We start from the raw sequence: 17,255 nt of genomic DNA on the forward strand, positions 1-17,255 counted from the left end.
GAGAATCAGCAGCATGCATGTCATGACTGTTGGGTCTGTTGGATTTCTATTACTCTACTACACCTGCTAGTAAATTATTTGCCATGTAGAAATATCAGTTTTACCAAAAACAGTGAGTGATCAGGTTAGTGATGTCTGACTGCTATTATTTTGAACACAACTGTAACAATAGGGAGTGCAGAGATAATGGTTGCACCCATGCACTGGAGACTGGGAGGGTGGTAAAAGTCCCTCTAAACTCATGTGAAAAAATAAGTATCGTGAATGAGTTCAGGGGTATACCTATAGGCCGCATCACCACATATAATTACACCAGTAGCTGGCATCCCTATCTATTAATGAATGCTTAGTCCCTGGTGTAAGTTTATTATTCTTTTCTACTATATTTACTGTATGAATGATGAATGACTTTAGACATCATGATGAAGCTATGATATCCGACGTCACTGTTTCCTCCGCTTTGCCGTGTCTCTTGACTCTCGTGTGTAATCAGTGATGCTTGTTCATATTCCTGTTGGGGAATTGAGGTTACATTACCGAACAGCTTGAATGCTAAAGATACGAGATGCTGACGAAGTAGAAGTCTTCAGGGCATTGTGCTGTGTGATTGGCAGGTGGATCAACTCCACATCCCTGCGACCTTTCCTGAACAACAGTAACTTCCTGCAAAAGGTTCACAGAGCATAACCAATGAGGCTGACCTCTCCAGAGGGACATGTAATATTCACCCCTTCAAGCATATAGGCTGTGAATTATATATACCAAGCAGAAAAACAGAAATTTTCCTAAGGAGCTATGTTCTCATACAATACTTTGTACTGCAGAATACTTATCTAATATTACCTCTGTTCATACCGAGCCTCCTGGTGCATGAATATAATGACACTTGGCAGAGCTACAAGATAAAGGACCTACGAAATGTAACTGCATAATAATACAGAATTCTATGCCATTCATAGTTTTTGGAAATCTGAATGAAATTCTCAATAGATGCATTGGCTTAAATGGGTTTTCAGGATTTTGAAATTGATGGCCTATCCTCAGGATAGACCATCAATATTAGATTGGCAGGAGTTTGAAACCCTGCATCCCTGCTGATCTTATGCTGGAAGTCAGCACTGGAACTACAAAGCTATGTCCATTGTGTAGTGGACGGAGCTGATACCTGCAGCACTGCTCTTGTTTGCCTGAATACCCAATTCTTGGTATATTTGCCGCATTGTGGCAGGATCTCCGCCGGTCACCACTAAAGTGAATGGGGCCGAATGGAGCCTTACAAATCTCCGGCAATAGTGTAATGTCCCAGAGTATGTCACTAAACTCTTTCTTCCCTGCTACAACATGTTAGGTGTGTATTTATTGTCCTCTTGTGTAATCTAACATTGCATTCTTAATTATATGTATTTTCTAGGCTTGTTTTATATATTATGCTGTCATTTCCATGTACACCAGCAGGTGGCAGCAGTATGTAGCAGAATCTTAGCCAGTTTAGTATATCTGGACTGGAATAGTTCATTCCAGTCTAGCCACCACCTCTTTGAGCAGAAGTGGGCTGTCCCATGTCCTGTCTCATGGGGAGGAAGGAAAGTTCTAGTTAGTGTACCAGCCACCCCTGCTTGGGGTAGGCTGTGTTAGTAGGAGCTCCCAGACACAGGGATCCCAACCTAGGATCCAGCCTCGGCTGAGGCCAAAGATCCCTCTTCCCAGTCTGAGCCCTTCAGCCTCGACTGTGGACCAGCAAGCAGCACCTCCAGAACTACAGAACTCCAGGAAGAACTATTCCCTGTGAGCAGTCCTGTGAGTACTATCCAGAGACCAGGAGAAGCCAAATTCCTCCTCAGCTAGTCAGGCCCACACCAAGCAGACAGACAGAGCAGAAGATAGATACCTGCCAGATTCTCCAGGCATATGTTAAGAAGCAGAATAGATATATTGATTCCTGCCACATATTGCCAATACCTGCTGGGACCCAAGACTAATGCTGTACTTGTATGGATTCAAGCTTCATTAAGTAAAGACAAGTTGAACTTTATCTTCAGTCTGGATTTCCTTCATTTCTCAATTACTCCTACTAGCAGCACTCATTTTATTGCATGTGAGCCAGGATCCAGGAGTCCAGCCGTACTAAGGTAGGAGACACCGTTGACATTACACAGAGACATTATCCCCACTCTGGCATTCCTCATCTGGTACGTGAGTTATTACATTTTAAAGGGCCATGCTATAGTACCTGCGCAAGCTGCAATTGGCGTCACGAACTACCTATAGACTTTCATACACATATCCTGACCCACTGCAACATTGGCCACCGTACCATGGTCCTGCTCATTGCAATAGCACTACACAGTGGATGGAGTTGTGTGCTTCCAGCTCCCTCAACTCTGTTGTATCCTGCACTGGCGGCTGCGGAGAACAGCCAATCGGTGAAGTCACTCCATGTGTTCTACTTCCTGTCCTTCAGCTCCCTCTTTGTTTGGACTTTTAGCACAGCAAGCTGTCTCGCTTAACGTTTTCAGTAAGACCATCACTGCAACCAGTGAATAAATCAAAGCATCACACATTACACTAATAAGTGCAATGCTTTTTTGTGGACATCTTTACACCTACACCTATCAAAAAAACTATAGTGGTGGCCTACTGTTACCATATCTCCCAAGAAGGACGGATAATATCAGTGGTACGTGTCCCCACACAGTAGTTATGCTACTTTACTGTCCCCACAGAATAGTTATTCCCTTAGTGCCCCCACAGAGTAGTTATGCCCCCTAAGTGCCCTCACACTGTAATTATGTCCTCCTAGGATGTCCACACAGTAGTTATGCTCCCTTAGTGCACACCATGCACAGGACAATGCTCCCTTTGCACCACCTTACAATAGTGCTGCTCCTACTTAGTGGCCCACAGTATTTATGCCTCCTTGGTTACCCCCATAGTATTTATGCCCCTATTAGTGCCCCACACAGTAGTTATGCCTCTTATTGTTGCCATACAAAGTAGTTATGTCCCATTAATGCCCGCACACACAGTGGTTATGCCCTCTTGGTGTCTAGCCCGTATTTTGCAAGATTGCCGGTACCAGTATTCTTTTTCTTCCCCCGAGCAATAATAATTGTCGTTAATTGTGTCAGACAACTTCAGTGGCTCCTCAGTCAGCCACTTGTAGGCAGTTGACTGAGCAATTGGAAGGAACAGATAGCAGCACTGCAAAGGAGGGGAACCAGAGTGCCGGCAGAGTGCCGGCATATGCAGCTGCTTAAGAGTCCCTGCTCTGACTCCATAGATGGCTTAGGAGTCATATATGGAGTCAATGCTTGTGGGAGTCCCTGCTCTGACTCCAGATATTGCTGTGTCCATATATGGAGCCAGTTCTATGAAGATGAAGGGGGTATCCTCGCTGTCAGTATCATGAAAATTTTTTATGGCACAAAATAAAATATAAAATGAGTTGAAAACATATAAAATGATAATTCTGCCATATATGAATAATAGCCAGAATATAACTATTAATTATTAACATTGAGCTCTATAGCTCAGTGGTTAAGGTTTCTACCTTAGATACTGATGAGTTCTAAACTCCAAAAATAAAACTTAAATATACAGGATGTCCACAACAGTGAAAAAACAAGTACAAAACAATTAAAATATGATTAAATGACATAAAGTGTTAAGCCTCGCCCCAAACAGCACACCCCTTTCCCCTAGATGGTAGGAGACATAGGAGAAACAGGCAAGCAGGGTGATAATGAAGATACAGATGAGGCAGACAGACAGGGTACAAGGGGTTGTCTCACTTTAGCAAAATGGCCTTTATCATGTAGACAAGTTAATACAAGGCACTAACTAATGCATTATGATTGTCCATATTTCCTCCTTTGCTGGCTTGATGCAACAGTGGCCGTAACCCCTGGAAATGAGCAGTGTATAATGTGGTGGGAAAATTAGGTCAGCAAACAATCACAATACATTAGTACGTGCCTTGCATTAACTTTGTCTGCATGATAAATGTCATTTTATAAAGTGAGACAACCGGTTTAACGAAATCACAGACAAAATTTAAACTGGAAGTGCTGGAACACATAGGCAGTGCAGGCACAAGCTGGAGCACAGATAGGAATAAACGCAAGATAAACACAGGTAAACCACAATAGCACAAGACTATCAGAACATCACCAGGGAACCTAAAGCTCAGTCCTTCTACATGGATGCCTTAAATACACTGGAGCCCCAATCCATTGGCTGGGGAAGGAGTTGGAAGTGTGCTCACTGGTCTTCTAAGAGGCCAGAGGTGAGCAGGCACATCAACCTAAGGAGACAGAGGCTGTAGCACAAGGCAGATCAATGGAGGCAGCAGTACGGTGAGTAGCACTGGTATCATGTCTGCAGGAAGGTGAATTGCGTTATGGATTCCGTTACCACGGACCAATGCAATTATATGACAGAATGCATAACGGAATGCCTTTAGAGGCATTCCGTCATAATAGAAGTCCATGGGCTGCATAATGGATCCGTCGAGTCTCCGTCATGCATCCATTTGGACGCGAAGAGCTGGTCGCCGCCATGTTGATTGAAGATCCAGGGGGAAATCTTGTGCAGCCCGTGATGACATCACCATGTCAGCCGGCATGGTGACGTCATACGTCACCGCACACAGATTTTCACGCGGGATCTTAAATCAACATGACGGCTGGCTCTTCGCACTCAAACGGATAAGGTAAATATGATTTTTTATTTATTTTTTAACCGCCATTTTAGGGAAAATTGATTCGCTACCATGAAGCACAAGGAAATTCGGCTTCTAGGCGAATTGAATTTTCCCTGAAATTTGATCAACACTAGAAATAACCCCTTTAAATTGGCCAGAGTCTTTTGATTTCTTCTCCACATTTTCCTCCAGGCGGTTGTTAGAATATATATTTTTTCTTTAGCTTCAGGAGACGTTTCCTGTCAAGAAATGCTAAAAGCAGGAATCAGACTGCAGCCCCGGCATCACAGAATTCTTTGGATCACAGCTTTTTTTATTCAGACAGCTCTGCGGACGCTGACTGCTGTACTAGACAAGTAAGTGCCCCCTTACTGCCGCCGTCTGAAAACAGATAGAACGTGTCCCTGCCACAGCTCCCCATGGCTTTACATTATATAAGAAGAAGTTAAGTAGTTGAAAGACGTCTTAAAACCAACCCAGAAATAATCGGAAGCTAGCGAGAGCAATGGAGGACTTGTATAACCATTAGACCTTTAAAGAAAGCTCAATGATTTTTTCACACTCAGCAGCCACAGAAGATGTATAAACTGTCGACATGGCAGACCGAGGATTACATAAGCCCCAAATTGGTGCCATTTAAAACGCATACTGGGAGAAATTCGACAAATATAGAACCTGTCTATGTGAAGAATTATCTACAGTGCCTTGAAAAAGTGTTCTTACCCCTTGAAGTTTTCCAAATTTTTTCACATTACACCCACAAACCTAAATGCATTTTAATGGGATTTTATTTGATAGACCCACACAAAGTAGCAAGTATGTGTAAAATGGAAAGACAATGTTACATGTTTTTCAAAATGTTTAATAAAACAAAATCTGGAAAGTGTAGCGTGCATTTGTATTTAGCCCCCCCCACCCCTTTTTTCCCGAGTCAATACTTTGTAAGACCACCTTTCTCTGCAATTACAGCTGCAAGTCTTTTGGGGTATGTCTCTACCAGCTTTGCACATGTAGAGGCTGAAATTTCTGCCCATTATATTTTGCAAAATAGCTCAAGCTCAGTCAGATTCTCAATGGGACACAGATTCTCAATGGTATTTAGGTCTGGACTTTGGGCTGAATATTCTTTGATCTAAACCATACCAGTGTAGCTCTGGCTGTATGTTTTGGGTCGTTGCCCTGCTGGAAGGTGAACCTCCGCCTCAGTCTCAAGTCTTATGCAGCCTCTAGTAGGTTTTCCTCCAGGATTACCCTATATTTAGCTCCATCCATCTTCCCATCAACTCTGACCAGCTTCCCTGTCCCTGCTAAAGAAAATCATCCCCACAGCATGATGTGCCACTACCATGTTTCACTGTGGGAATGGTGTCCTCAGGGTCATGTGCAGTGTTAGTTTTCTACCACACATGGCATTTTGCATTTAGGCTAAAAAGTTAAACTTTGGTTTTATTTGACCAGAACACCTTCTTCCACATGTTTGCTTTGCCCCCTACATGGCTTGTGGCAAACTGCAAACAGGACTTCTTATGGCTTGTTTATAAAAATTGCTTTCTTCTTGCCACTCTTCCATAAAGGCCAGATCTGTGGAGTACATGATTAATAGTTGTCCTCTGGACAGATTCTTCCACCTGAGCTGTGGATTTCTGTAGCTCCTCCAGAGTGACCATGGCCCTCTTGGCTGCTTCTCTTATTAGTGTTCTACTTGCCTGGGCTGTCAGTTTAGGTGGATGGCCATGTCTTGGTAGGTTTTCAGTTATGCCATACTCCTTCCATTTTCGGATGATGGATTGAACAGTGCTCTGTAAGATGAGCTTGGGTTATTTTTTTATAACCTAACTCTGCTTGACCCTTCTCTACAACTTTATCCCTGACCTGTCTGGTGTGGTCCTTGGTTTTCATGATGCTGTTTGATCACTAATGTTCTCTAACAAACCTCTGAGGCCTTCACAGAATAGCCGTAGTTATACTGAGAATAAATTAGGCACAGGTGGACTCTATTTACTAATTTGGTGACTTCTGAAGGCAATTGGCCAAACTGGATTTTATTTAGGGGTATCAGAGTATAGGTGGCTGAATACAAATGCACACCACGCTTTTCAGATTTTTATTTATTAAAAATTCTGAAAACCATGTATCATTTTTTTTTCACTTCACATACCCTATTTTTTGCTTTATAAGCCGCACTTTCCCCCCCCCCAAAAAAAGTAGAGGGAAAATGGCTGTGCGTCTTATAAAGCGAATACCAGTGATTCCATTATGGAAGCACTCACTAGTATGCATTAGGTTCCGGTAGCGGGGAAGAAGCGCTGCAAGCGCTTCCGATACTCAACTTCCCTGGTCTTCTTGCTAGGGCCTGCGCTCCACTGTCCTGACCCAGTACAGTGTCAGGACGTAGACAGGGGAGCGCAACGCCAGACCCGGGGAGGAGCCGGGGCGCAGGAGAGGTAAGAGAAGATTTTTATTTTAGTCTGATGGGGGTCTGAAAGAAAAGGGCTGATCTGAGGTCTGATGGGGGTCTGAACAAAAAGGGCTGATGGGGGTCTGAAAGAAAAGGGCTGATCTGAGGTCTGATGGGGGTATGACATGGAGGGTTGATGGGGTTCTGACATGGAGAGCTGATATGGAGGTCTGATGTGATGTCCTGATATTTATGGGGGTCTGATCTGAGGATCTGATCTGAGGTGTAATGAAAAAAAATAATTCAGCTCATCCTCATGACAGCACCACAGGAGGATGTTCACCTTTGACCTTCTTGGGACAGGAAGCAATAAGGTTAAAAAGGTCCCCCCCTTCTTCCTGTCCCTACAGGGAATAGACGCAGAGAGATTCCCTGCTCTAGGGTGAAGAGATTCTACAAGAGCTTTCAGGGTCTAAGGCTGGGACTAGGATCGAGGGGTGTCTGGCCTCTCCTTCCAGTTCTTGAAAAGCCTTGCTTACACCTATCAAAGTAGAAGTCACTTAGCAGCCTGGAACCCACCGGGCGGTGTTGGCAGGGCCGGCGCCACCTGTAAGGCAACCTAGGCAGTGCGGTTTAAAAAAAAAAGCATTGCCGCAAGTTTTTTTTTTTAAGTATGGAGGCGGGCCCTCCCCCGCAACGGGCGGCTGCCGCACTGCCCGGGCTGGTGCGTCTATGATTGTGCACCGCCAGGCAGCCTGAAGAGAGGGACTGACAGCCTCAGGAGGGAAGCGCCTGTAATGTTGCGTGGCCGAGCTCTGTTCGGTCAGGGGTACAGGAGCTTTTGTTTCCTGTACCCGGCCGGACCGACAGGAAGTGCTCACTTAGTGTGCACTTCCTTTCAGTCCGGCCGGGTACAGGAAACAAATGATCCTGTACCGCGGACCGAACAGAGCTCGGCCACGCTACATTAGAGGTGGGGCCGGGGGGAATGAGAGTGACAAGGGAGAGGGGAAGGAAATGAGAGTGACAAGGGAGGGGGGGGAGGAAATGAGAGTGACAAGGGAGGGGGGGGAGAGAGTGACAAAGGAGAAAGGGGGGACAAGGGAGGGGGGAGAAGAGAGTGACAAGGGGGGGGGGGAAAGAGAGTGACAAGGGGGGGAGAAGAGAGTGACAAGGGGGGGAGAAAAGTGACAAGGGGGGGGCGGAGAAGAGAGTGACAAGGGGGGGGGGGCGGAGAAGAGAGTGACAAGGGGGGGGGGGCGAAGAAGAGAGTGACAAGGGGGGGAGTCGAAGAGAGTGACAAGGGGGGGAGGGGGGAGAAGAGAGTGACAAGGGAGTCCCCAGAGCCAGACCAAGAGCCAGACTGCAGCCAGAGACCAGATCATCTTATTGTCCTGGTGGTAAGTAGACAATGCAATATGTTTATTATTTAATTGTTTAGTTATTAATACTACATTGGAAACTAATTTACCTCACATTAAGGCTCCATTCACAAGTCCGCAACGTGTTTTGCGGATACACGGAGCCGCAAAAACACGGAAAGCGGCAATGTGCGTTCCGCATTTTGCGGACCGCACATTGCCGGCACTAATAGAATATGCCTGTTCTTGTCCGCAATTGCGGACAAGAATAGGACATGTTCTATTTTTTTGCGGAACGGAAGTGCGGACCCGGAAATGCGGATCCGCAATTCCGTGTCTGGGCAGCACGCCGTGCTGCCCCATAGGAATGAATGGGTCCGCAATTCCGTTCGGCAAAATGCAGAACGAAATTGCGGACGTGTGAATGGAGCCTAAAAGGACACTATAGTCCCAGAACCACTACAGTTTAATGTAGTGGTACTGGTGTCTATAGCCTGTTCCTGCAGAGAAAAGACCCTGTGCAGTACTGGTGTTAAAGGAGCACTATAGTGCCAGGAAAACCAACTCATTTTCCTGGCACTATATAGTTAGGAGTGGGGCACCCTCGTGTCCCCCTCCCACTGGGCTGAAGAGGTTAAAACCGATCCTCCTCTCAGCTACGAATGCGCATGCGCACGCATTCAAAACTATGTTCCGCGTCTTCCCACTGTAATTTTCACAGTGAGAATCGCGGAAGCAGCTCTAGCGGCTGTCAGGGAGGCAGCTACAAGAAGCTTGATTAACCCTAAGGGAAACAAAGCAGTTCTTTTAATTTAAATGCTGAGAAAGGGGTGGAACATATGTGATGTCATGATATGGGCAGATCATCTGATAAGAGGGGGGGGGGGGCAGCAATTTTTATCTTGCCTAGGGTGGCAAAAATCCTTGCACCGGCCCTGGGTGTTGGAGCCTATAGGTGGGTTCTCTGATTGCCTGAGTTCGATTCTCATCCTCATCCTTCCTACCCTATAAGCGGCCGTGCCAGTACTTTCTAAGCTGGTGGTCCCCTGGCTTGCTCCTAACCCCCATGAAGTGAGTAATGCATCTGGTGGTTACCTCACTATGGACGGCTATGGGTTCATGGAGCTTAGATCTGCTGTTCCTTGGTGGAGTTCAGCAGGATCACGCCTCACTGCACTTGAAACAGTCAGCAGCTGGAATTGGGACATTTCTCCTCTCCTTACCAATGCTCTGTATGCAAGTGTTGACAGAAGCTGCATGACAATATTGGTGTCACGGCGGACTGGATCTCAGATATACAGACAACCAAATAAACAAGTGTCTAGGCGAGATGCTGGGGAATGGTCACCTCCTAGCATATCCCTGACTTCTGTCCCTACGCTGCTAAGCCCACATTCAGACCTAGATGGTAGGAATAATGTGTCCTCGTGCCTGGACTGCACACACCCTAGAATCCCTGAGATGGTGAAAGGGGAGAAGGGGCAGACGACACACAAACAGCCTAGACCGCAAATAACAAAAACAGAAACCAAACTCATCTGAGCTGGAACAGACAAACCTTCCTTCCTTGGATCCAAGGCCAGACTGAATTCCATAACCCGCACGGCCCTCTGGGAGTGAAGGCAATTTAAGCCAATGACCCCACCCAGAGCACCTGAAGGAAGGCGGATCCAGCATGATTCCAAAACAAAACAAAACAAATGGTTAGACACGTGCTGCCAATCTGACAGACCTCCGCACACCGTTCGAGCAGGGCATGACAATTGGTGCTTGCTTTGGCAGCACACACTCCAAGATTGGTAAGTAAACCATGCAAACTATTTGTCAGGTAAGTAAACCATGCTGGATTGCCCCAACAGTTCCAATTACTTGATTTAGAATCTGTGTGTGGATTTAAATGGGTACTCAGGTGATAGTAGGTTCTTTAATGAGACTGGCTGTGGAGTTAAACATTTTTCAGGCTGCATTGAATTGACAAGGTTGCAGACTTAAATATTTCAGGTCGAGCAACCTGTCTTAGTTATGTTTGACTTGATTTCCTTTATCTAAGAAAATTTATATCTAGTGGACTCCTGACATGGCCCCTGTACCTCATGGCCTCTGTGCCTGGCTTGTTGCTTCTGTGTTTTGCGTTGTCTAATGGGCCCTGTATCCTAATGTTGCAGCGACTTGCCTCTGTGAATGGCCTGCAGCCACTTGCCTCTGTGCTGGCCTGCAACCACTTGCCTCCATGCATGGCCTGCTGCCACTTGCCTCCGTGCATGGCCTGCTGCCACTTGCCTCCGTGCATGGCCTGCTGCCACTTGCCTCCGTGCATGGCCTGCTGCCACTTGCCTCCGTGCATGGCCTGCTGCCACTTGCCTCCGTGCATGGCCTGCTGCCACTTGCCTCCGTGCATGGCCTGCTGCCACTTGCCTCCGTGCATGGGCTGCTGACACTTGCCTCGGCGCATTGCCTGCTGACACTTGCCTTGGTGCATGGCCTGCTGTCACATTCCTCGGTGCATGGCCTTCTGCTACCTGCCTCGGGGCTTAGCCTGCTGCCACCTTCCTCGGGGAATGGCCTGCTGCCACCTGCCTCAGGCATGGCCTGCTGCCAACTGCCTCGGGGCGTGGCCTGATGCCTAATGCTTCGAGGCAAGTCCTGCTGCCACTGGCCTCCGTGCATGGCCTGCTGCCACTTGCCTCCGTGCATGACCTGCTGCCACTTGCCTCAGTGCATGGCCTGCTTCCACTTGCCTCAGTGCATGGCCTGCTGCCACTTGCTTCAGTGAATGGCCTTCTGCTACTTGCCTCCGTGCCTGGCCTACTGCCACTTGCCTCCATGCATGGCCTGCTGCCACCTGCCTCGGTGTATGGCTTGCTGCCACCTCCCTCGGTGTTGGTCTGCTGCCACCTGCCTCGGGGCATGACCTGATGACTAATGCCTCGCGTCTGGCCTGCAGCCTAAGGCCTCGGGGCATGGCCGACAGCCACTGGCATTTGGACAGTGGCGTACTCCTTAACCAGTACACAAGACTCTGCAAAGGTAAAAGCGTATAGGGTTTGCATTAGGTGAGCTAATGTGACCTGATAAGAACCTTACAGGCAGGCACCCCAGTCGCCCCTAGGTGGTACTGGTGCCCTAACATATAACAGTAGCAGGGTATGAGGCAGGAAGTTAAGTTAAAGCTAATGCGCAACCCAAAGGGGTCCAAAGGTGAAGAACCTCAAGTGACCCAGTGTGATAGAAAGATTAGGGAAAGCCTAGTGGAGATGAGTGGTAGTTCAATTTATGGACTCTACTAGCATTCAGTGAACGGGAGTAGCCTACAGTGCCTATCCACGATCTACAGTTTAGTGCAAAGCTGTATTTGGAGACACTTTCCTCCATGAACAATGTGGACAATATTAATGGAAACTGTAAGTAAGTCAAGGACTGCAAGACATGTGTGTATACCGGCCATGTGCATTATAGGGTATAGTACTACACCTGGAGATAGTATGGGTCAGCCTGAAGTTAAAGGAACATTATTGTAACCAGAGCACTGAAATTTAGTAAAAATCCTACCCCAACCTGTTATAGTGGGAGGCAGCACCAACCTAGTTGTGAATTCCTTCTTTGGCAATAAATTTGTATACCTACCTCAAGACAAGTGATTTTCAGTAAACTCTTCTCTATGTTATTCTATCTATTTGTACTGATGGGAGCTGGACATTGCCTTCCCTGCACCTAGTACAAATTACATCAAGGGCACCTCTGTCACCACCAAGAAAGAGACTCCCCTCACTGCACGCCAACCAGGGAGCTACAAAATGTCAATAGAGACTGTGCATTCCTCTGTCCAAATTCACACTTTCTGCCATGCTCACACATATAAGCTGCAGCTATGTACGCTGCACAGGTCCTGTAATCTCTTCCCACTCCTCAGTTCCTGTGTCTCCTGGCTAGTGCCATGTAACTAGGTCTTGTGAAACCCATAAGACTGCCTCTGACCTTGAATCTATGCGTCAGGTGGTTTCTCGGTTGGCCTGGTTTCGTGAGGAGGGTTCTTCTTCTTTCTTCTCCCTGGAGTTCATTGCAACACTTCGTGGTGCGAGGTCCCGAGCTTGTCCTGGACCGGTATGATGTTAAGGGCACAGTTTTGGTTACCTCAACGTTGATGTAAATGCCTGCTGTGCACCAGTGGGGTTAGCTTGGCTCGGCTTCTTACTTATATCTTATATCTTACAGACATACCGAAGATAGTTATTTATCATAACCATTAAGCTCTGGGGAATGAACTGCAATGGGGATCTACAGTAAATGTTTACTCTGTGTAGTGGTTATACAGTGGGATGCTAAAGTTTGGGCAACCTTGTTAATCATCATGATTTTCCTGTAGAAATCATTGGTTGTTACGATAAAAAAATGTCAGTTAAATATATCATATAGGAGACACACACAGTGATATTTGAGAAGTGAAATGAAGTTTATTGGATTTACAGAAAGTGTGCTATAATTGTTTAAACAAAATTAGGCAGGTGCATAAATTTGGGCACTATTGTCATTTTATTGATTCCAAAACCTTTGGAACTAATTATTGGAACTCAAATTGGCTTGGTAAGCTCAGTGACCCCTGACCTACATACACAGGTGAATCCAATTATGAGAAAGAGTATTTAAGGGGGTCAATTGTAAGTTTCCCTCCTCTTTTAATTTTCTCTGAAGAGTAGCAACATGGGGGTCTCAAAACAACTCTCAAATGACCTGAAGACAAGGATTGTTCACCATCATGGTTTAGGGGAAGGATACAGAAAGCTGTCTCAGAGATTTCAGCTGTCTGTTTCCACAGTTAGGAACATATTGAGAAAATGGAAGACCACAGGCTCAGTTCAAGTTAAGGCTCGAAGTGGCAGACCAAGAAAAATCTCGGATAGACAGAAGCGACGAATAGTGAGAACAGTCAGAGTCAGCCCACAGACCAGCACCAAAGATCTACAACATCATCTTGCTGCAGATGGAGTCACTGTGCATCGTTCAACCATTCGGCGCACTTTACACAAGGAGATGCTGTATGCGAGAGTGATACAGAGAAAGCCTTTTCTCCGCCCACAGCACAAAAAGTGCCGCTTGAGGTGGGCTAAAGCACATTTGGACAAGCCAGCTTTATTTTGGAATAAGGTGCTGTGGACTGATGAAACTAAAATTGAGTTATTTGGCCATAACAAGGGACGTTATGCATGGAGGAAAAAGAACACAGCATTCCAAGAAAAACACCTGCTACCTACAGTAAAATATGGTGGTGGTTACATCATGCTGTGGGGCTGTGTGGCCAGTGCAGGGACTGGGAATCTTGTCAAAGTTGAGGGACGCATGGATTCCACTCAGTATCAGCAGATTCTGGAGACCAATGTCCAGGAATCAGTGACAAAGCTGAAGCTGCGCCAGGGCTGGATCTTTCAACAAGACAACGACCCTAAACACTGCTCAAAATCCACTAAGGCATTTATGCAGAGGAACAAGTACAACGTTCTGGAATGGCCATCTCAGTCCCCAGACCTGAATATAATTGAAAATCTGTGGTGTGACTTAAAGAGAGCTGTCCATGCTCGGAAGCCATCAAACCTACGATTTATACAGGAAAATCATGACAATTAACAAGGTTGCCCAAACTTTCGCATCCCACTGTATATATTTTATTTGGGAACAGGTCACTTTTATGCAACGATACTTACCATATAGAATAAACTTAGGAGTAAAGCATGCTTTTTTTATTGCCGATGTCTAATAAGACAATTTATTCTTCCTCTAATTAAGAATATAAGTTTATAAACCGATGTAGGTCTGTTGGTCAAGGATGCAGATAAAGTTAAATTTTAGAGTTAGGCCTGGGTTCACCAGTCATCAGTATTTAGTTCTCTTGCCGAATAAAAGAGTTTCTGTCACGGTTTTATTTCCTGATTCTATGAAATGGTATTTTTTTTCTAATGAGACAAATCTGGGATATGTTATCCTTAGACTTGCCCCATCCCCTTAAAATTATAATCTGGTACTTCTCCTGTGGTGCTGTCATGAGGGATGAGCTGGAAAATAGGAATTATTCTTACCTGTAATTCGGTTTCCAGAGATTCCCTCATGACAGCACCCGTACATTTCCTCCCTTACTAACTACTATGTAAATATTGCATATAAGATTTTCTTATGGTTTTTTAAAATTGGTTGCATATGGATGCAACCAATTTTAAAAAACCATCCTGGTGTAGTAATCTGGAAAAAACACTGGAGGGTGGAGGTGGGAGGGACATTTTTAACCTCTCTTTTTCCTGTCCCAAGAAGGTCAAACGTGAACATCCTCCTGTGGTGCTGTCATGAGGGAATCTCTGGAAATCGAATTACCGGTAAGTCTAATTCCTATTTTTTCTTATTTTCCTCCTCCAAAATCTGGGGTGCGTCTTATCATCGGGTGCGTCTTATAAAGTGAAAAATACTGCACTTGCTACTTTGTGTTGGTATATCACAATAAATCCCAATATAATACATTTAAGTTTTTGGATTGTAACGTCGAAAAGTTCACGGGGTATAAATACTTTTTCAATGCACCAGAAATAGCATACAACTGCATTTCACTTTTGGATGGAAAAATATAGTTCCTATTAACTGACAGCAAGCAAACATCTTGAAAATGGTGAGAAATTGATGCATTAAGTATTTTACAAAGATGCAGACACACAGCCAATAATCTTTATATGCATAAAATGTTGATATCCTCTTCAATCAAAGGGGAATGCTCTTTCTTTGCTGCATAGGTTGGTTAGGTTCGGTGTTTAGGTATGTGGGGCAACGTTGTGCTAATTGGGCTATGATTTTTATTCCAGGCACCTGTCCAGAGATCGTAACCTCCAGCTGATTAGGAATCCAATTAGTTGGGATAACGGTGTTTCAGATGAAATGTCCCTTTTAACCTTTCATCACTTAATATTCCAAACCGTTCTGAGCTGCCTCCCCAGGAACGCTCTCCAGTCAGCGTATGGCACAGATTAAAATTCATGGCAGATGTCTTTCATAAATATTATTCACAGCTAATTTCAGCTCCCAGCCGGCCCTGGATACCTGCAGAATCCGAATGAGGCCGGTACCACGCAGATTCATAGGGCTGAAAAGGATGCTGGTGCCCCCAACAATGACCCGACAGTCTGAAAGAAGGGCACCACAATACCAGTCTGGAGATGACAGGGCAACGTCTTCCCATTCTTACCACAGGAGTATTTCACCCGGTGATTTACGTAATTATGAGGGAAATGCTGAGAGTTATTGTGAAAATGGATTCGATTTGAAGAAATTAAAAGCGTAAAACTAATTCACTGTCAAATAGCTCTATAGCTATCATCTATCTATCTATCTATCTATCTATCTATCTATCTTTCTTTTTATCTGTCTATCTATCTGAAATGAAAGCAGCATTGTAGTGTATCTATCTATATATCTGTTTCTCTATGCATCTCCTATGTATCTATCTGCCTGTCTGTCTATAGTAATGCCTGTTACAGGTTCTGTTACCTACAATTTGCGACTATGGGAATCAGAACCTGGTGAAAAGTTCAGATTGCCCCCCCCAATCATGTTCAGGATGGCAGAGCGGTAGCAGCGACTGTCAGCTGTAGCATACATCTGACACTCTGCTGCAATGGCCGACATCAACCCTAGCACCGATCTTGGCCGCTTAGCTGGTCCCATGCTGTGGTCCGTAAAGCGTTGTATGGAAGGGGTTAACAGAGGGAGGGAGCTCTCTCCCTTTCCAATCAGGCCGCTACATTGCTGTGGCAGCCTCCTGATAGTTACCATGGCAACAGGACGCCTTACACAGACATCCAGGCTTGCCATGTATCTAAGCCTGACAGGTCCAGCTATACACCGCAAGGAGTGACGGGAGTAGCCAGACTTAAATAGCAATGACCACTATGCTGCACCTGTCTAGAGGTGTGGTCATTACCATCAACAAAAAAGTGAAATTAAAAGAGGCTGTCAAATGACATCACGTGCAGACAGCCTCTCTGATCTTCTAACACCTAGCCTGGGAGTGACCGTCACAGTACTTCCCCTTCTACGGGTGGACACCCAGGACCGACCTTCTCTGGATGAGCACTCACCAGATGATTAGCATTAATGTCGGTCGCTGGGACCCACATCCTCTCCTCAGGTCCATAACCCCTCCAGTGCACGAGATACTGGAGGGAACTACGGAGAACTCGGGAGTCAATTATCTTGCCAATTTCAACTTCCAAATTACCGTCCACCATGACAGGAGGGAGGGCAAGGAGGACGGCACAACAGGTTCAACATATCTCTTCAACAACGACCTATGGAACATGTTATGAATCTTCAAAGCTTGAGGAAGCTCAAGATGAAAGGCTACAGGGTTAATAACGGCAGTGATCTTATATGGACCAATAAACCTTGGGCCCAACTTCCAAGAAGGTATTTTCAACTTAATGTTTCTTGTGGACAGCCACACAGAATCACCTACTCTCAGGTCCAGAGCACTCATACGTCTCTTGTCAACCGTACGTTTATACTTCTTACTCATCTTTTTCAGATTATTTTGAATTTTCCGCCAGATAGATGACAAAGAAGGGGAAAATCTTTCCTCCTCCGGTACACCAGAAGTCTCAGTACCAGAAAAAGTGCCTAATTGCGGGTGGAACCCATATGCCCCAAAGAACGGCGACTTATCAGTGGACTCCTGCTACAGTTATTTATAGCAAACTCGGCCAAAGCCAAGAACTAAGACCACTCCTCCTGGTTCTCAGAGACAAAACATCTCAAGTAAGTCTCC

This window comes from Bufo bufo, chromosome 1 (genome assembly GCF_905171765.1).
Source record: "Bufo bufo chromosome 1, aBufBuf1.1, whole genome shotgun sequence".
In the NCBI taxonomy this organism is placed as follows: Eukaryota; Metazoa; Chordata; class Amphibia; order Anura; family Bufonidae; genus Bufo; species Bufo bufo.